Source organism: Castor canadensis, chromosome 10, assembly GCF_047511655.1.
Source record: "Castor canadensis chromosome 10, mCasCan1.hap1v2, whole genome shotgun sequence".
Lineage (NCBI taxonomy): Eukaryota > Metazoa > Chordata > Mammalia > Rodentia > Castoridae > Castor > Castor canadensis.
In genome coordinates this window covers 68,613,806-68,636,067 of record NC_133395.1, presented here as the reverse complement: position 1 = coordinate 68,636,067, position 22,262 = coordinate 68,613,806, and the positions used below count along the sequence as shown (strand labels likewise).

Below are 22,262 nucleotides of genomic sequence, written 5' to 3'. Positions count from 1 at the left end.
TCCATCTCCTACAGTGATTCCAGCCAGCATCCATTAGCTTTACGTCAGCTAGGTTCCTACCACTCCACCAACCCTCAGTCCTCAAATCTACACTTCTCTCAGTATTCCCTGTTATTCCTTTCTGACGTGCCCCAATTCTCTACACCCACAGCCACAATGATTTCTTTACTATAAACAATACAGCCATCTGGGATCTGGAACTCTATCCCTTACTGCAATGTGAGCTGCCATGAGGTTCATATCCATCAAAGAGTCTAACACAAGTTTCTCAACCTCAGCATTACTGACACTAAAGTCCCAACACATGTTTGGAACTGTCTTTTGCATTAGAGGATGTTTAGCAGCCTCCCAGCCTCTACCTCTAGAGCACCCCCGCCCACTGCCACCACCACCAAATTGTGACAACCAAACCTGTCTCCAGATATCATAAAATATCTCCTGTCACTCAGTGGTGAGAGCCACTGGTTTGACATAAATCATGATTCTACACAGTAATCACAAGATCTTTTAGATTTGGATCATTGTTGAATAAAAGTGAAAACAGAATTCCAGAAAAAGTTGGTTGATGTGGATTTAAATATTCAGAGAGAATTTGCTCTATGAATGAATGCATATAGGTTAAGTTTTAAATCCTAGGCATAGACTATTTACTGCCTTTTTAAAGTAAACCTAGGAATGCTATCCAGTACAATTGTTTAGGCTGAAGATTCTAGAAGGATTTTGATCCTGGTTTTTTAATCCAATCAAAGGAAATAGCACTTTCCTGGCCAGCTTGACCATGTGGTTGTAGATTATTTTGAACTATCTTAGCAAAGACCAAAGGGTTTAGACTTGAGTTACTGTCACAAAAGAGAAAAACTGCAGTTTCCTATTATGTTGCCCAAATCAGGAGTATTGTACATCGACAAAATAGATTTGGGATGACATTCTTTTAAATTGAGAAATATAAAAGGGAGAAATTTAACCTCTCCCTCATTCTTTCATTCTACTCCCATACACCTGTTGCTAATCTTGTTGTGTTTTTACTTTCTAAATATCTTTCACAACCATCTCTTCTTCATAGTCCTCTTGGCCTCTCATCATTTCTCCAAAATCTCATCTAAAATTTGCCACCATTTCTATGACACATACCTGATTCTATCATTCTCATTTATAAGATGTACTAGTAGCATTTTTGGTAATGCTAAGAATTTCCTTCCTTCCTTTCCCTTCCCTATAATTCATGTTCATAGAAAAATACAGGAAATTTCCTGAAAAGAACTCTCAAATAGCAGCTATTCTTCATTCACCCAGAGCAAACCATCACTATTAACGTTTTTGTGTTTTTCTTTCTTTTCTAAATAAATACATTTTAAATGGGAATTCATTTACACACATGCTGAATAGTCTACCTATTTCAATCAATGATATTCTATGAGCATTTTCATGTTATTAAATAAATATTATTGTTTTTAAAGTTTCATGGTAACCAGAGTAATAGGCAACTTGGCACATTAGCATGACCCTGGCTGAGCACACCCCTCTCACCTCCCTGACTTTCTTCTTCTCGCCCTGCTCTCTCTACTACCACCATGAATGCCTCCTTGCTTCTCCTCAAACATGCCAGCCATGCAGCTACCTCAGAGTATTTGCTTTTTCTCTGCTCTTCCTGTTTGTCTGCATAGGCATGACTGCTCCCTCTCCCCCTTCAGAACTTTACACAAAAATCTCGGTGAAGCTTTTCCTGCACATCTTACCTAAATCGCAGAACACAACCACCTTCCCAACACCTGATTTCCTGACTTACATCACTAATATATATTTTACTTTCAAAAAACTGATTAAAGTTAAGTCACCCATTTTAAAGAGAACAATTGAAAGGAATTTAGTACATTCACAATATTGTGCATCCATTACCTTTACATGAGTCCAAAACATTTCAATCACTCAATAAAAGACCATGCCCACTCAGTCGTTTCTTTTTCTATCCTCCTCCCCACCAGCCCCTGGTAATATGCATTCTGTCTCCATGGGTTTATTTATTCTGGATATTTCATATAAACTAAATCTTATAGTAAGTTGACCTTTCGTATCTGGTTTCTTTCACTTGACATAATGTGTTCAAGGTTAATCCTTAATGTAACATGCATAGGTATTTCATTTGTCTTATGACTAATACATCACAGAGATATATACAAGTACATATGTGTGTATACAGGTATTTATGCATATATGCCCTTTTTTTTCAACCAGACATTTGGGTTGATTCCACCTTTATGCTTTTGTGAGAGCACTGCTATGAATATTTATGTACTGATATTTGGTTAAATCCCTGTTTTTAATTCTTTTTTGTTTGCCTGTTTTCATGAGACTGGGGTTTGAACTTCAGTGCTCTACTGCTTGAGCCATGCCTCCAATCCATTTTGCTCTAGTTATTTTGGAGATGGGGTCTCAAGAACTATTTTTCTGTGCTGGCCTTGAACCACAGCCCTCTGGATTTCAGCCTCCCAAGTAGCTAGGATTACAGGCATGACCGGCACCCAGCTCTGGTTTTAGTTCTTTGGGGTATATGTCCAGGAGTACAGTTGCTGGATCATGTGGTAATTCAATGTTTAACTTTTTGAGAAATTGCTAAAGTATTTTTCTATGGCAGCTGAGCCATTTTACATTCCAGAAATACATAAGGGTTCCAATTTTCCCATATCTGCACCAGCACTTATTTTCTGGGGTTTTTGTTTGTTTGTTTTACTTTTTGGCAGTACTGGAGTTTGAATACAGCACCTTGCACTTGCTTGATTTTGTTTTTGATTATAGCCATAATAGAAGGTATGAAGTGGTGTCTCCTTGTGGATTTGATTGTTGTTCCCTAACGGTAATGGCATTGAAAGTCTTTCCATGTGCTTGTTCTCTTCAAGTCCTTTACCCATTTTAAAATTGAGTTTTTTGTTTATTTGGGCTTTTTTGAGACAGAGTCTCACTATGGGCCCAGACTATCCTTGATCTTACAGTTCTCCCTCTTCAGCCTCCAGAGTGCTGGGATCACAGGCACTTACTACCAGGCCCAGCATTGTAAGAGTTCCTTATATAGTTTAGATACGTAGACCCTGGAATATGATTTGCAAATATTTGTCTGTATGTTGTCTTTTTGCTTTCATGATAATATTCTTTGATGCACAAACATTTTTAGTTTCAATTGTCCTATTTATTATTTTTCTTTTGTCATTCAGGGTTTGTTTTGTTTTGTTTTTTCAGTGTGCCTTGGGATCAGATTCAGGACCTCAGGCATGCTAGCAAGCACTCTAGCCTGAGCTACATCTCCATCCCTCCTTAGTCATTCTTTTAAAGTCACAACCCAGGTCAGGATTTACTCCTGTTTTATTCTAATAGTTTTATTGCTTTCACTTTTACATTTAGGTCATTGATCATTTCCAGATTTATATATGGTATGAGGTAGGGTTCTAACTTCATTCTTTTACAAGTGGCTGTCTAGTTTTTCCAGCACCATTTGTTGAAGACACTATTCTTTTCTCCCCATCAAATAGTCTTGACATGCTTGTCAAAACCCAATTGGCCACAGATGTTTGAATTTATGTCTGGACTTTTCAATTCTATTTCATTGATCTTTGTGGGTATCTTTATTCTTACACCACACTATTTTGATTGCTATTAATTTGTAGTCAGTTTAAAATAGGAAAGTGTGAGTTTTCTCATTTTTTTTATTTTATTATTTTGTAAGAATTATTTGCTATATATCGTTTCCCACTACAAGGTAGGCTCAAATAGAATGTGGATTTTTGACCATTTTGTTTACCACTGTATCCTAGCACCTAGAATGGAGTATTAGGTATCTGTTGAAGAACAAATGGACCTGTGAGAAGATAAATTCTTCTACAGCTGAGATAAGGATGAAAGTGGGCTTATAAGAAACAAGAAAAAAAAAAAAAACCCTGGTTAAGCAATTCCTGCCAGAAAAGAGTTCAAGTGGCTGGAGGTAAGGGCAGTCTAGGCCATGGTCACTAGTGCCACGGGAGACTTCCAAAACCATATGGTAGCGGGAGCAAGCAGCAGCAGCTACTCCTTTTGTTTTGTTTATCTGTTTTTTTTGTGTCAGAGTCTGGCTAGGAAGTTCAGGTTGGCCTGGAACTTTGCTATGTAGCCCAGGCTGGCCTTGAACTCTTGATCCTCCTTCCTCAGCCTCCTAGTGCTGGATTTACCAGTCTGTGCCACCATGCCCTGTACAACACTTACTCTTGTGTGTAACTTGTCCTTAGTAATTCAATTGTACTGAACTAGAAATCATTTATTAGCCATCCATCACAGAGAACTTTTAGCTTTTTTCAAAAATAAAACTTCAGTAAGGTGAAACAGAATGAGTAACAATGAATTGTTTTCCCTGAGCTGACAGAAAATAGCTTTTGCATCTAATCGTAAGCGTCTCCATAGCTCTTATTATATAAATAATTCCTTCTGATAAGTTAATACACTTTTACAATCATATCAAAAAATACACACCCTGGTGTAAAAATACCATAATAACCTTTTAAAAAATTCTGAACAAAATCTTCAGTAAACACTTTAATCACTTTTGGTGAAATTAAATAATTGTACAGTGACATCAGCAAGTCTGAACACTGTTGTTGCTAAAGGGACAGAAGCCAGTGATGAAACCCAAAGCCACAGGGTACACATGAGTCACTTGATAATTCATTAGCAATTTTCTTTGATACATGCTACTTTGCTTTTCAATGTAAAATGTTTCAAATGTAAATAGTTGTGGAGATCTGCAGGTCATCATTACTGCTGATATATATTACAATGGCCACTGAACAACAGTATTTGTCTTCATAATAGCAAATACTTCTGCTATGAGACTAAGCAATATACTGCCACTCCATAAATTAAGCCATATGGTCCTTTCTGTTTCTAGGTTCCATTACAGTTCGGCTACTGCTGGTTAACAGAGCCATGGTTATCCAGAGGGTGCAAATGTGCATCTTACTATATACTTTTCAAAATCCACAAGGTGTTGTCAACGTAAGTCGGCAGGGAGTCTGATATGCTGGGAGTTAGCGATCCTGCTCCTCTGCGACCTAATGATGATTAAAACAATATGTGAAGTATATAAACCACCTCTGAAATTGTAGAGCTCTGGGATTTGCCAGGTGCTAATCACTCTACTCAAGCCTCAGGGAAACGTGTGATTGTCCTATGCAATCATCCCAGCTTTAATTATGGCCTGGGCCTTTTATTCCCTGGACAGAGGTGACAACCTAGGAGAGCTTTGCCTCAAGCTTGATCTTGAACTAAGCAACTGAAAGATCATGGGCAATTCATGCCTCATTCACACAACCCAGCCAGAGGGGCAACACCACTATCCATGCTTCAAACACAGTTCAGATATCACAGGTCTCTGGGCTTTCCACAAATGGAATTCTCTTTTCAGTCAGTACCTTCCACAAATTTCCACTTTGACTTTGGACTGTAATGTGCTTGCTCTACTAAATGACAAAGATTTAATGGACAGAAACTAAATCCATAGCTCAAATTCCTCACCTAAAATAGGCATTCAATCAATACTTATTAGTATTTATGTTAAATGACTTGTGGCACCAACTGTGCCTAGGTTATAGTACACACTTAACAAATATTAATTGCTAGTACATTTCCTTTACTCAGGATTTCCTCTGTTTTCATCCACTTATCACTACTGCTGTGAAAATTCAGCTCAGATACTCTCTGGTCTCAGTGAAGGAAGACAGGGTTGACTTTGTACCTCCCCAGGGGACAATCTTGGTGGTCACAACTGAAAGGAGGTACCACAGAGATCTAGCAGATGGAGGGCTGCTAAGCATCCTACAGTGCATAGGCTAGCCCCCCAAACAAGAATTATCTGGCCCTAAATGCCAATAGAGTGGAGGTTGGGAAATCCTCATTTAGAATTTTATTCCTTGAAATCAACTCCTGATTGTTTTATCCTGTTCCTATTCTTTCTCTGTTCTACTCTATTCTTCCCCAAAATCTTTAATATCATTATCCTGTTCAAAATGTCATCCTTATGTTGAATGTCTTCAGTTTTTAGTTAAGAGTCTACTGCTGAATTTTCAATGACACCAAACAATATATCTATATGTCAAAGGCAGAACTAGGACCAAGTTTTAACATTTCTTATTTCTAATCTACCTGCTTCACAACACTTTTAACTCATGAACATTTTAAATGAGGAGGACACCAAGAGGGAAAAGCAAAGATGCCAGGAGATGGTAAGTGATTTTTCTTCAGTGATCCAAGTTTCTACAATACAAAGGTCATTCAAAGAAGAGTCCTTGAATGTCACGTCACACACTGGACTCATCTTGTATGCTGGGTGGACACCTTTGAATCTAGCTATGATTTGTTTAAAACTAATGTCACCGAAGATTGGTGGGTTTTAGAAACAGGTGAAATTTTTAAATGTTTGATTTCTTAAATTTACATCACCATATGTTATGAAATTCCACAGAATTAATCCTCTTAAACGTGGGAGGATAGATACACAAATGGAATGTGTAAAGTTTCTTTAGAAATGTTCCATTGAGAGCCACATTCCATGAAAATCATGGAAGAATAAAAAGAACTCATGCAACTCAACAATGACAACAACCAAAAATAATTCAAAGGTGGGAAAAGCACTTGAATAAACTTTTTTTTTGTTTCATTCCCCTCCTCCCTCCTTGCCTTTCTTCCTTCCTTCCTTCCTTCTTCTTTTTCTCCCATTGAGCTTGGGGTCTCACTGTGTTTCCCAGGCTGGAATTGAACTCCTGGTTCAAGTGAGCCTCCCACCTCAGCCTCCCAGGTAGCTGGCACTACAGTCATGTGTCACCCACCCAGCTTTGAATTTTATTTCCTCAAGAAAATACTGGAATGTCAAATAAGCATGTGGGAAGATGGTCAACATGGCTAGTCACTAAGAAAGTGCAAATCAAAACGAGGTGCTACTTCATACTTACTAGGATAGCTATTATCAACAAAACAGAAAGCAAGTGTTAGCAAGCATATGGAAAAATTAGAACCTTTCAGCATTGTTGGTGGCTTAGCAACCATGGAAAACAGTTTGGTAGATCCTCAAAAAATTAAACATAGAGTTGTCATATGACTCAGGAATTGCACTCCTAGATACACACCCAGAATAACTGCAAACAGGTGCTCAAACAATGTTCATGATAGCATTACTAACAATAGCTAAAAGATGGAAACACCTGAATGTCAACAGACGAATGGATGAACAAATCACGTTTTAAACATACTGTGGAATATTATTCAGTCACAAAAAGGGGAAAAAATTGACAATATGGGACAATGTGGATAAACCTTGCAGGCATTGTACTCAGTGATATGAGGCAGTCACAAAAGGACAAATAATGTCTTATTCCATTTATATAAAATCTGTACAGATTCACAGAGACAGAAAATAGAGTGGAGAATATAGGGGGACTGGAGGGAAAGGACAGGAAAATGGGAACTATTGTTTAATGGATACAGAGTTTGAGAAGACACAAAGGTTCTAGAAATGGATAGTGATGGTTACAAAACAACATGAACATGCTTCATGCCATTAAATAGTACACTTCCAATGGTTAAAATGGCAAGTTTTATGTGTATTTTATTATAATAAGGAAATATCCCATTCTGAATGTTGCAATAACATGCTTCACCACTCTTGAAGGGCTTTAATAAATGAAATCTTTTACTGCCAAAATTAGAAAGTTTCTTTTTTTTGTGGCAGTACTGGGGATTGAACTCAGGGCCTTGAGTTTGCTACACAAGCACTCTATCACTTGAACCACACTCCAACCCTAGAAAGGTTTTTCTTTAATAAATTTTAATTTTGAGATCAAAATAATATGCCATTGGTGTACGAAAATCAGAATCCCTGATTAAGTAAAATGCTGGGAAATCTTCTCACTTCCGGGCCCAATTGTGCAGGTTAATCTCCCATGCTCAGCCTCGGCCTCCCCACCCCCAGCCTTGGCCCTCTGCCTGCCTTTCAAATCCTTCCTTCCACTAAATGCCGATTCGTGTAAACATATCAATTTTCTCTGATGGTGGTGGTTGGGGGGAAGTACTGTTTTAAAAATAACATTTGCTTCAACACTGAGAAAGAAGGAAAAGTATGAAATAAATCCCCAGAGAGATTATTTTTTAAAATGAGAACTACTTTTTATCCCAGAACCAACAGCAAATTTAGAGGCCCTTGGTCAAGACTACTCAGCTTCATTTTCTCGGGATCAGGCAGTCTTACAACTGTACAACTTTTCCAGTCAAAACAAATAATTAAATTCAATAAATTTTTCGAGATTCAAAAACTATGAGAATTCTGAAAGAAAGCAGAAATACCAATTCCTTATCACATATTAACACATTTGATATTTCAAACTGTTAAAACTTACTAATAGCCCAGACTCTCCATGACTTTAAATCAATTGGAAGAGTCACACTATTTGAAATTCATTCTTTCATAAAGTTGACTTTGTGAGCCTTCCTGGAATAGGAATATAATAGAAACTACTACATAAAAATATTATTGGATTAATCAAATTTATCTTACACTACATAACTAAATATAAGAATCTTTAAAGTTCATTTTTAGAATACATATTTTTATCTCACTCCTGGATTTGGGTACACTGTGGCCCAGATTAAGTGATAGAACTTTTCCTTCAGTCTCATCTGATAAAAATCCATAAAATAAATAATAATAATAAAGAAAAAAGACATGAAAATACATAAATAAAATTCATTGGGGTGGAAAATCCAGTAAAGCATACACACACACACACACACACACACACACAGTCTCACTTTAAAATCAGAAACCCTCCAATAGCTTGACAGTATCAGCATTGTACTTCACATCAAACCAAAGCCCTGATTAAAAGTGGTTTATCTGACCCAAGCGAGGACTCTGTTACAGCAGGCAGCCTGTGCCTCAGGATATGAAGTACTGAAGTCAGCTAGCATCTTTGGAACTTAATAAGCCATTTTGGAAACCTTGATTCATGTTCACTTGCATGCCTGAGACAGTTCTTTTGGCCACTCAAACAGTTTAATTTTTTGGCTAGAATTTTGAGATGGATTAGACTTAATTTCTTCAGTTTCAATGGAAATTTAAAAATTTTTAAAATTATTATTATTTTTGTGTGTGTGTATGTGGTGCTGTGGATCAAACCCAGGACCTTGGTCACGTTAGGCAAGTACTCTACTGCTGAATCCCCAACCCTAAAATTATTTTTTAAATTAAAGAGACTATGTAAAGTGGTTTTGTTGTTTTGTTTCATTTTTTTTCCAGACAGGATCTTGCTGTATAACCTTGAACTTTCAATCCTCCTTCTTCAGCCTCCTGAGTGCTGAGATTACAGGAATGTGTGACCACACACAGCTTTAAGTGAAGATTTTTTCTTGTTGTTGCTCATGAGCACTTCTTTTCGAGACAGAATGCCCCTTCCACTGTTTGTTTGCTATTTTATTCCTACCGATATATGTGAAAGGGAAGCAAAAAGAGGAAATCTAAAGGACATGTCTAGTAGTTGGGGTCACTATAGAATATATATTATTCTCAATACTCTGAGTATTGAGAATTCTGAGAATTGAGCATTCTAACGGTAAGCATTACCTTGTGATGACTGATCATGGCTGGACTTTCTAGCATATACCTGGAAAGACTACACCGTCCCCATAAAGTGTGATGTATTATTATTCATGTTCGGAAGGGCCCACAACTTAACTAGGGCCTCCATGAACAAGAGGGAGCATGACCTAATGGATAAAGCACAGCATTTGGAGGAGGAAGATGAGTCTGAAGTAGCTCCATCACTGACTGTGGTCTTCAGCAATTAATCACTTCCATGGAGGTTTCTTCTTTGTAATATGGAAACGGTAATCTCTGCCTTTTGTACAGTTACTGACCGGATGTGAGTGAAGGCGGCTTGAAACTGCAAACCACTGTAATATTATTTATTAACAGATAGCCATACTTCTGCTTATTACTCCTACATGCCTCCTTATAGGAGTAGAAAGATGCAAAGGAAAGAGAGAGAGACTTCAGAAACAGATCCGAGGGAAGTTAAATAAATAAATATTCATATAGATATTGCAATAATTTTAGACTCAGTGTAAACAAGCTTGTTTGTATGATTTCCAAGCTTACTGAAGAGCAAAGTGAGAGAGGGAAGAGAGACAGATGCTCCTGACAAGTGCAGTGATAGCAAAGCGAGTCATAGCCTCTCTCTAACCCCTTGCCCAAGCTGGAAGCATGTGACAACCCTCGACTCAGGCTACTCATTCAAACTGCATTGCTTTCTTTTCTTCAGTCCCACATTCCACAACTCATCTAATCTTCCTGATGTGCTCTGCTATGCATTTCTTAGATGTCCCATCACAGATATCCCGAGGCTGCCTCCCACTGCACTTCCTTCACTGGCCACCCCCAGAAAGCATCCTGCTATGGGAGCCTCTCACAGGATTTCATTCCAAGTGCAGAGGGGATACTGCCACACTTCTGCATGACACCTTGCTGCAACAAAATGGAGCAGTCATCATTTCTGTAGGTTGGGATATAAACTGCTATATTTGTGCTTTAAAATGTTTTCCCCAAACTTTTAACATGAATATGCATCTTTATATTTTATGTTAACAAAAAAACTTCCCCATAAATGGGTAGGTGTGCACTGATGTTTGTAGCACCAATTGTAAACAAGGTTTTTCCTAATCTGTCCTCCCAGCCTGCATTCCCAGCCTGTTCTTTTCTCCCTTCCTTTTATCCATCACTTCCTCCCCCCTGTGCTCAGGGGCCTCTGAGCAGCAACTTCCTGCTCCTCCTTCAGGACAGAGCTGGAAACCAGCTTCCTGGAGACCTTTCCTGGTGGCCCCCAGGCAGCAGAGGTGATCAGCCTCCCTCTGTCTTCTGGGCTTCCATAGCACCCAGTATATACCTTCATAATGGCACATGTCACACTTGACTCTTGGGATCTGCTAGATGTTTTCCCCAGCGATGCTGAGGGGTTTTGTGTGTGTGTGTGTGTGTGTGTGTGTGTGTGTGTGTGTGTGTGTGTGTGTTATTGGGGATTGAACTCAGGACCCAAGCTTGCTAGGCAATGCTGAGCTTGTAAAGGCCATATGCTATGCCACATCATGGTCTGTACCACCTGGTATACAGGAGGCCACCAACAACTGTTGAGTGCATGAAGGTCAAATTCAGTCACATTAACTATTGTTTTATTAAGCCCTATGTAACCAGTTTCACTTCTGCTGTAAAGCTCATTGCTTTGTTAATGTGATACAATAAATTTCTTTGAAAGGCAGAACTATATAATGCATTCTCTACTTCCTGAGCATTTAATAGTCTATCTGCTTAAAGTGGTGTTATACAGAACACCAACTTGAACGTGAATACCAACTTGAAGTGTTAAATGGCTATAAATAACATTTTAAATGGTATTTTAAATGGTGTGTGGGCATTTTAAAAAGTTTTATAGATGTGTGTGTGTTGAAAGTGGTTGAGTTTCCTGGCCAAAGAGGCAGAGTTTGCAAATGGATGGAGAAGAATCACTAATGTGCCTGCCTTGGGAAAGTTCAGATTTTTAACTGCCAAAGACCCCCCACTGAGCAGTGGAGTCGGTGTGTCAAATACCATGGCACCTGTTTTGCTAAGAGTGATGTGAGCATTAGATGAGTACACAAACTTCAATTTGTCTTCCCTGTCCTCTAAATATCCTTTTGATAATGTGATTTCTCACTTAAACCCTTTAAAAGTTCTATTTTGACCACAGGTTAACACTGAATAGTTCTTCTTTGCCTACAGAACAAAAAGCAAACTCTTTACCCTTCCTTCCACCCTACTCTACAAAACCCCAATCTATTTAGAGAAGAGTAGTTGAAGGAAGAAACTCAATATATGGAGTACGGAGGATGAACCAGATACTATGCTAGAAGCTGAGTGGTTCAAGAAAAGTCCGGTCACTTTCCTGAATTATAGCTCACAAGAGAAGAGAAACCTAAACAGTCTTTAGCACACAGGTGAGAGGTACCCGATTGTAAGTGTCATTAGGAGTCTGCTCATGAGGAGGAGCCTGCAATCAGCTGATGGGCTAGGGGAGATTTCCTGAAGGGGGCTCAAACTCATTCTTGAGCCAGGAGAGAGTCTCCAAGAAAAACAGGAGTAAACTTCTAACAGATACTATAAATAGCACAATCCTGTAGACAAGTGGACTCATGAAAACTTAAAGAATCTCTAGTCCTCTTATGCCTTCTAGATTCTCACTTTATATTCCCAATCCTTGAGTAGTATCATCATCATTATCCTTGTCAAGAGTGATTCAAAATTCATACACAGTAAAAATGGCATTCTAACTGGGAAAAAATTGAAATGAATTCAAATAGCTTGAAATTGGGGGCTGGGGGTGTTAAACAGAATCTTACTCTTTGGGGTAACATTGATATTTACTTTTCCAATCTCCTTCACTGGAGCCCAGGATTTTATTTTTGTTTTGTTACTTTATTTCATGATGTGGTGTCTAGGGCCTGGTTGGGACCTCAAAAGAATTTAGATACAGTAGGCACAGAATAAATAGAGGTTGAAAGAATAATCTATAAAGTTCCCAAGACTTCTAAGTCCTACATTCTAAAGCAATTGCTACATCTACAATGTCCCAATGTTTAAAAATCAACACAATATTTTGAAAAAGCAAAAAAAGTGCATTTAGAATATCTTGCAATAAATTTAGATGCGGTGATAATAGAAAGGAAAGAAGGTGCCAATGCTTTGAAGTAAGAGCTAGGCATCAATTGTCATTGTTTGCAAACACAGCCAACACCTAATGTCTGCTGTGTGCAAACACACAAGCTGTAAGGAAGCACCTGTGTACACAAAGTCTGTATTTGGTGAACATCTAATCCAATACCAGTTCCTGCAAATGAAATTCTATAGCACTGGGAAACAAAGGAAGAATGATGCAAACACATTGAGAGAAAGAAAGGCACATGAGACCTATCTAAAATCTTTTTTAACATAGCACATTTTCTCACCTTCCATATTCACTAATAATGTGGGCTTCTAACAGTCTCCCTTCATGAACACATTGTGCTCTGTTTCGTGCGCCACTTGGAAATCAGAATTCATTATTCCAGGGCTGGGCGTGTGGCTCAAGTGGTAGAGGGCCTAGCAAGTATGAGGCCTTGAGTTCAAACTCCAGTCCCACAAAAAAAAAAAAAAAAAGTATTTGGCCATAGAAACAATGAGTGTTGATGTATTTCCCTGTCCAGGCCATGAGACTCTGCTAAGTCCTAACACAGCTGGCAGTCAGTACTGCTAACACTAGGCCAGAGGTGCGTTGTCTACTGTTGGCATCGCTGACCTGCTTCCTGCAACACTCCCTTCCCTATGCTTCTTGCCTCAAACCCTCCTGACTTTGTTCAGGGCCCAGCTGCAAAATTACCTACTGATCCTCCCTCCTACTTCCAGCCCAACTCCAACTCTCTCCTATGTGATTCTCAGCAAAGCAAAAAGCAAGATGACTTTGTGGGCTTATAATGAAGGTTGGGTGATGAGAGGAAATATTCCACAACAAAGTAGAAAAGTTGTAGAATCTTTGAATCCTTTTCAAGGCTATCATTCTTTACTGAACTATCCACTACCAACTCAGTGAAATTTAGATACAATGATTCAGAAAGCAACTCCTGACCTCTCGGATGAACACCCTACTCATCAGTCTCCCTAACACAGACCTGAAATCACTCTACACTTATCCACAAGAACTTAGGGCAAAGTCCTTCAAGGACTGCATTAACCAATTCACTCTTCCTGGATTTTGTAAAAACGTATCAAAACAACATGCATGCACACACTAAGCAAAGATGCTCTCAACAGATTTAAAGTGGAAAAATCCTAGGCCATACGAAGAAAGACCTTATGCATTAAAGCCAGGTTTGAAGGCAAAAGATCTACTTTATCTAGAGATGTGCTTCTGTGGTTGGGGAGGGTGAGCACTTGCCTCCCTCACGGTGTCCTCACTTCCATGAAGCTCCAAACCTTGTCTAAGTTGTCACCCCACCTTAGAATCCCCGATATCACTGACATACCTGAGTGACCCCAAGGGCACGCATGGACTTTCCAGATTCCTTTGTTCAGTGGTAGAAGACTGGGAACTGAAGAAGATCTAGAATGAGTGGTCATCCCCAGTAACCCCAGTGTTTGGAAATCAAAGATTGTTTCTCATTACTGACTTCAACCCTAAACTTTTTCATGAGGGAGGAATATGCATTATGTATTTACAATCCCTCAGACTTCAATTTGAGAAAAAAGAAAAGGAGATATTCAAATATTAAATATTAAATCTCCCCAAGGGGAAACTCTGACTAGTCAGAATGAGAGAGAGAGAGAGAGAGAGAGAGAGAGAGAGAGAGGAAGAGAGAAAGAGGGAGGGGAGGGATGGGGAGAGAGAGGGAGGGAACAGGAAGAGGAGGAGAGGGGGGGAAGAGAAACAATTTTATTTTTAACATTTTTTAAAAGTAAGGAGATATGGTCATTGGGAGAAAAATAAGAACGATGTAAGTCTACATTTGTATTTATTTTATGGGTCACACATTTACTTTAAATATGGGCTATGAAATGAGGGCAAAGAACCATAATATTTCAATGCTTATTACTTCTATAGTGCTACAGCCCTGTGCACACACACTTATAATCTATTTATTAATATGTATGCATTTCATTTTAAACCAAATTGGATTTAAATTTTGTAATGTAATGTCTTTGATTTTTGGAATCAAAGAAACCTGGTTTTGAGTCAATTAGAGTTTCCCAATTAAAACTATACAATCTAATGCATTTTCCAGGCATGATACACAGATTCTATTTTTCACATTCCTATGTATAGCTACTGATATTAACTCAGTCATTGAACAGAACATGATGCATTTTAAAGTGAGATTCAGATTGTAATGTAATGAACAAGGAGGAAGATTCAGCTCTCTGACAAAGATGATAACAAGACCTTTCATATCAACCTGAATGAAGCTGAGTTCATCTTAGGAGCTGTCTGCTTTCCCTTTTATGAACATAGTTTGAAATATGCGCTAAAAACAGTATTGTGGTTGTTGGCTGGATGGGGGAGGCGGTCAGCACATTGTGCTAGCAATTTTCTGTGGAATCACATTAGTGTCACCGTGGTAGTCATATCACATTAAAATCTGGGATGGTTTTCTTTTTTTTTTTTCCCCCTAAATGGCTTCCATTGTGTTTTTAGTGAATCTGATATGGAAAATTGCTAATGCAATAAGAGTATCATAGAAGCTTTCCTGACTGCAATGTTCAGCCACAATATTGAGGAGGAGGCCAGACTGGGCTGGGGAGGGAGGGTATCTCACAGCCTCTGGACAAGTCCTCAGCTCAAGTTCAACACTCGGCTTCTTGAAAGATGGTCCTTTAAGACCTTTTCTACGGGTGTAATGCTTTTATAGATTTTTATTTCAGAAGAGACCATGGGTTCACTGAAAAGATGTGTCATTTAGTTATTATTTATTGACTGGGTACTTTGCAGGACACTGTGGTCAGCATTAAGGGAATAAAAAAGGTAGATGAGACACAGTCACTTCCTGCACTGATCTTGTAAGGATCGTCTAAGGGGAAGAAATAAATTAGTATATGAGTTCCTTAAAGCAAGATAAGAAGGGACAAGAGTGGGAAATGCAGAGAGCTAAATGCAGAGGCACTCAAAGGAGGGCACACCTGGCACTACGGTTAAAATTTCATGAAGGCAGCACTTGAGCAGAGCATCCAAGAAGAGGAGGTTGCTTGCAAATCTGAGGACCTGGTGAGTGGTGAAGATGTAGGAAAGAGGTCTAAGCCTTAGTGTGAGAAAATGTGCAGTGAAGAAAGCCAAGATGTGCACAGAAAAACAGATCTCACTCTTTTAATTGTAGCAAAAAATATGAGAAGACTTGGAAGATGGGCCTGGAAAAATGGAGACCCGTGTGTTATGCAGACAAGGGTGTCTGGTGTCCAGCATGGTTTTGGGGTGGGAAGTGTCAGGATGCAGATCACTGGGCAAGATGCACACTCAGCTTTCAGAGGTGTGATGACTTCTAATTCTAACAAATACCAAGAAATCTTAATAACTGTAGTTAGCACAGTTTCTTAAAAGACATACAGGAATATTTATTCTAAAAGGTTAGTTTATTATTAGTACCTATTTATTTTCTTCCATGCTTCTAACCCCCTACACTTAGCATAGACATTCACTAGGATAACACAAAACATGACTAAAGTGCTCATACTATTATAAGTACTTATGAACAGCAATCAAGAAAATATAAACCCAACAGCCTAGAATTACCACAAATTGAGCAGATTCATGCTTTGACATCCTGCTATATTCAATGTACTCAAACAGCAAACATAACATCTGCGCTATGCTTCATTAAAATCTTAAAATTCAATGTAGTATGTTTTGCACAATGAAAACCCAAAATACTTATTTGTCATTAACTTTTACCTTTCCTTAAATCAGAGAATATCCTGTGGATAAGTATTATTTACAACTCATTAAAGCAGAACATGATTAAACTGCTGTTTTATTACAGCAGAAATGTCAGAGATAAACAAATTGGTTGTCCATTTGCTATGCTGACCACTTACTAAAGGCAACCTCTTCAACTTGCAAAGGATATTGCTCTACCTTTATCAGACTCAAACTATTTGCAAACCTAATATTGAATATTTTAATTTTTATGAAAGTTTCTTGACTTTTTTTCTCCTTCAACTTGGGCACAGAAAAAGTTAACAAATTTGCCATTTCTTTACTACTTACAGATATCTTTAGCAATGTTTCACTTAAAACAAAAAACTTGTCTTTCTCATCCCACAACTTAGGTAATCAGAGATGCAGTAACTGATACTGACAAATATTTTTTGATTATTCATTAACTGGAGTTATATATACAAGAGAAAGATTTTGAGAGGAAAAAGTCAAATGGCTCATGTTGATTTTCAAAGACCAATGGCAAAGATGTGAGAATTTTAAGTACTTTGTAGGTTAACCTAAAATTTGTCTTCAAGTTTTAGAAAACACTGCACTGATAAAAGTTTGAGTTTGCTCAGATCAAGATATGTTGTCATTCTCTTAAGTTTGAAACCACAGAGCTCTGGCATGAATAAACACTGACAAAGACATCCAGTCAAGCATAAAAAAGGGGGCTACTTGTGTCAGAAGAGATACAGACCTGAGGCCTCCAGTAGAAAGTTGCCTTGCCATCAATGAAGGTGAGTATGACCACTAAAAGCTCTTTGTTGGATATATTATTTGAAACATCTGTCATCTTTTGATATTTAAAATGCTCCTTACTTACAAACTACCACATTGGTTTCTTATCTGCAGTGTCCTTGGATAACCACAAACTTGAAAGCAGTCCAAAATCATGTTCTTGGTTTCCTACAGCCATAGGAAAATTCATTTATTGAATCCTTGTCTATTTGGAGCAGAGAATGTTTGGGTTTTAGCTTTCTTTCTTTTTTAAATTTAGAACACTAGCTTTTAAAAGTGAACATCCAATGGCATTCTCTCACATGGCCGGCCAGGCATCCTGACAGGAGGCATAGCTGGATTATTCACATTTCACCACCCAGACAGATGCCGTGAATACTCCGCTAAGTTACTGCCTAGGAGGTACCATTATTAAATGCCTTGTGACTTTACAGTTATCCTTGCTAAACCACATTTCCAAAGGGTCATCCAAGAAATCGAGCAGGCCACTGCAATGCTCCTTGTAAACTTGGACCCACTAAAAGCAATTTGCAGTGTCCTGTGGGCGTGTGCCCCACTGAATTACATACAATTTTGTTTCAAAACGAAATCTACACTATTTGTAGGTCACTTCTAACGTACCAATTCTAACGCAGAAACAAGTGAACAGAGCACTTCCAAACTATCATTTTAAATGTCCTCGGGTGGGAGGGGAGAGGAATAGTAACAAGAAGATTTGTCAGCGATTAGCCATCCATAAAAAACGTTTTCCCCGCGCTCCTCCTTCCGTCACAAAGCTGGCGTCAGTCAGTCTCCTGTATCTGTCCCCCACCCCGCCCCCCTCCCCTCTGCGGAGAGCTGGCACGGAATCGCAGGCGAAGGAAAAGACAAACATCCCGGCTCCAACACAACCCAAGCGCTAGCCCAGAAACACTTGAACCACATTCCTTTTTTTTTTTTTTCTCACTTCGCGTGCCTTAAAGGTAAGCAAGAATAAAAGCTACAGAGTATAAAACAGACGGACAGTGAGGCCAACTGGGCCCTGGGGAGTTTCACAATCTTCCCCAAAGAGTTACAATTGCTATTCTGCAAACCCCTAACCCGTTTGTCCACTGTCCCCACGGTGCAGCCACAGTGATCGGTTGGTTACTCAGCTCCGATCCAGGCTCCAAAGCGCCCGTCCCGCGTGCGCGCCCTTCGCGCTGCGCTCAGGCCCGGGGCGGCGGTCCGCTGGCCCTGGGCGTGGGCAGGGATGCGACAGCCAACGCCCCCGCCGCGGGACGGGCGTTCTCTGACAGATCCCAGGTGCCCGCCGCCGCCGGTCGCTGCAGCGCGCGGCGCGTCCAAGTCCTCGGAGCTGTCCCCTCCGGGTCCTCTCCCACCCTCGCCACGCCATACAGGCTCCACCGAGCCAGGCAGGGATGAGGAGTACAAAGAGCCAATCCACACACCCAAGGATCCCAAAGACTTCCCCTGTGCAAGAAAAACTTAGCGACACGCGCGCGCGCGCGAGCGGACACACACACACACACAGACACACACACGCTCAGCGCGTGGCTGGGGAGGGCATCTCTTACCTGTCCCCGCGATGCCACTCATCCCTCCCCCCACCCCAGGTCTGGCTGTCCCCCGCCCCCCGCGGTGGGTCCCTGGCCGCCCGTTCAGAGCACCGCGCACTCACTGCCTTGACTGCGCGCGCCCAGCGGCTGCAGGGCCCGGCGGCGGCGACGGCGGCGGGGACCGAGACAGCGGCTGCAGCGGCGGCCCCAGCCGGCGTCAGTCAGACTGGAGCCGCGAAGCCTCATCGCCCGTATTAGTGCGCCGACCTGGAAAGCGGCCAGGGAGCCCTGCTCGTGGGCTCGCCCCGCCCGCCGCGCGCTGGCCGCTCAAGGAGCCCGCGGGGAGGGGAGCGCAGCGGCCCAGCAGCCACGTGCGCGGAAACTGGCGGGGGCTGTGGGGGTGTGTGGGGCAGCTACCCGCCGCTCTGTGGCCTCCAGCCCTAGGCGCAACCCTAGGATCGTCCCCTGTCCGTGATCACGCCCGCCAGCTAGTGTCCCCCTGCGTTGTCTCTTCCTCAGTCATCCCTGAGACTTCTTGCCTCCACCTGGAGCTTGAGGCTGCAAGGGAGAGTGGTTACCAGAACAAGAATACAGGGTCACCAACAAACCAGTCTGGAAACCCTCCTGTGCTGCTGTTCCTGGTCCCTGATGGTTACTGTTACTGGTTGGTTGTCTCTTACTTGCTTTTCAGGCTAAAGGGGATTCTTGCATCCATGACTGTGCCAGGGCAGTTGGTTTGCATGGCACAGGCAGAAGAAAATCTAATCACTCTTAGTGGTGAGTAGTGGTTCAAACTAGTCATATAATTATGTGGATTGTAATTTCCTTACCCAAGCATATAATGTATAATACTATCTAATCTAATAAACGTATAACCTTGTGGGCACACAGCGATGTTAATGTACAACTCTCTTGACTCACAGCCTGGCTGCTCCCTATCTCCTGAGGTCACTGTGGACTCCAAGACTCACTGAAGTGCCGCTTAGGAAATGACATCGACATATTGATGGCCTTCCCCCCCACCTCCCCCCAGCCCTTAGCTCTTCAGAGAAAAACCTTTGTTGCAGAGCTGAATGCAGAATACAGCCTCAAACTTAGCTCCTGTGTACAAAAAAAATCAGCCAGTCCACCAGAGGCCCTGTACCTCTGAAATGTAAACAAAAGGCTTTGAGTTTAAACTGCTTTTTCTAGTTTTTCTAAAAGCACTGTACTTTCTGGCACATGTCGTTTTTTGCATGATCATACTGTGGGGGCTGAACAATGACCTTGTTTAAAACACATTGTAGTAGCATCTTTAATACCATGTTTTCACTTCAAATTTAAATCATCTTTCTGCACCTGGCCCATACAACTAGGCTCTTGTATACCTAACCAGTATAAGGTTTGAGACTGCCCTGGGTGAGAAATGCTAGGAAATAAGGGACTGCTAAAAGCTATGGATTGTATTTTAAGGCTTATGCTTGATGTGCACTTTATTGCAAGTAAACTAATTCAGTCCTCAGAATGATACCTTGTGGTTCAGGATTTTTAAAAAAATGATATTCAGAAAAGAAATGGCCAATCACTTAGTTTCCTTTTCTTACACAAGCATAATGCAGAAGATGCTATTCAGAGAAAGAAACTGTAACTTCTGCAATGCTGGCACGTTTCTGGCATGGAGTCTTCTTAAATTCACCCAATTCTCCTGGCTTTCTGCAGAATTTTGATTTAGAGAGACTGAGTGTGTGTAGTCTGCTTTTTCTATACATTTCTCATTTACCTAGCAGGACGCGTGTGCACTTCAATGACTTTTTTCTTCCTAAAGTTAGGAACAAACAATTCCTGATACAATTCCAATTATGCATGCCTCAAAGCTAGTTTAGAAAGTTAATTCATTACACTGGAAAACAGCAAGATCCAGTGAGTTCCAGGAAAGAGAAAATGCCAGCCTGGGGGAAGAAGGCTCAGTCTTCAATCCATTTTCAGATGCTGGCTGCCTGGGGTATGAAAGATTCAGTCTCTGCTTTGTCTTTCCCTATGATTTCTAGACTAGCTGCAGTTTTACAACTTAATAGAAACAGCCACCAAAGCATTACGCTATGGAAATTGTATTTGAGGCTAGACTTGGTCGGTACTTGTGATTTGGTGGAATCTCCAGTAAAATTTTGGTTCAGGATCTCAAAATCTCAAGGAAAGAAAGCTCTCCCCTTTTTTAAAAAAAAGACTGTCTGAAGGTGAGCTCCCTCAGCATGTAAAACAGTAGTAGCAAGGCAGCTTTTTGCACTTGCTGAAAGCCCAGTGCTATAGCTTGGATCTGAAATGTCTCCTAAAGGCCCCTGTGCCAAAGGCCTGGTCTCCAGTGTGTGGCACTACTGAGAGGTGGTAGAACCTCTAAGAGAGGCCTAGGTCATTTGGTGGTGTGCCCTTGAAGGGGATATTGGTACCCTGGTTCCTTTCTCTCCTTTCTTCCCAGCAGCTGTGAACAGTACTCCTCCTCCATGTGCACATGCCATGATCTGTGATGCTGTCACAGGCACAAAGAAACAGGACCAAGAAAAACCTCTGGAATCACAAGCCAAAATAAACCTTTCCTTCTTTTAAGTTGATTATCTAAGACATTTTGTCACAGTGATGGAAGGCAACACACCAGCTAAAATAAGACTGTGACTGTCTGTAGTCATCCATAGATGTAGCGATCCTGTTTTGTATTTGATCCAGCATTATAATGGCTCCACTCAGAGCCCTAACTAAGAATTTTACCCTACACATGCCGCCCCCTTTGGTCTCCTTCCTATGTTTTATCTGTAACACTGTCCTCTTTGGAACTTTCCTTGGAAGCCATCATTTATCTCATGACCATTCTTGAACATTTCCCTGAGCACCCGATTCCTGGACTTACTGTGGACACAGAGCACTGGCATTTAGTAAACTTGCTCTAACTAGCAGAGACGCACTTATAATTTATCACACAACTCTGTGTGCACTGCAGGGGAATGAGTGTAGGGAGGTTTCAGGAAGGACTCTACAGAAGCAAAATTTTAGCTACACCTTAAGAAGTGAGTATGAATGCCCACATCCTGGCCCCCTCACCTTGCCCCATCCTGGTGGGTGAAGCTCTGTGGGTGCTGGCCTGGCAGCAAGTGCAGGCCAGATTTCAGTCCCTCTTGCTCCTTTGGCCAGATGCTCTGAGGCAGGCACAAGTTGTATATCATAAAGGCAATCTAGGATGCCTACTATGTGCAGAATTTCCTGAGGTCTTGAGTATGAAAATCTAAGATTTTATTTTATTTTTTTAGTCTTTTTATTTACTTTATTTTTTGGAGGTGGTGGGGTTTGAACTCAGGGCCTCAAGCTTGCTAGGCAGGCACTGTCCACTTGAGTGGTAGCCCAAGAAAATCTCAGATTTTCTAACAGAACTATTGGATTAGTTGGATAAATAAGAAAGAGAATTTTATGTGCTAATACATACCAA

At 40.6% G+C, this 22,262-nt stretch overlaps 1 protein-coding gene across 1 annotated transcript in view; it reads right to left on the bottom strand.

Annotated features, from left to right (window-relative positions):
• Window positions 1–19,020, bottom strand: part of Smad9 (SMAD family member 9) — a 66,194-nt gene extending 47,174 nt beyond the window's left edge. The window contains exon 1 of the mRNA XM_020184377.2: window positions 18,934–19,020. The gene's annotated coding sequence lies outside the window, so the exon portion shown is untranslated. The remainder of the gene's footprint in view (window positions 1–18,933) is intronic.
• Window positions 19,021–22,262: the final 3,242 nt, after the last annotated feature.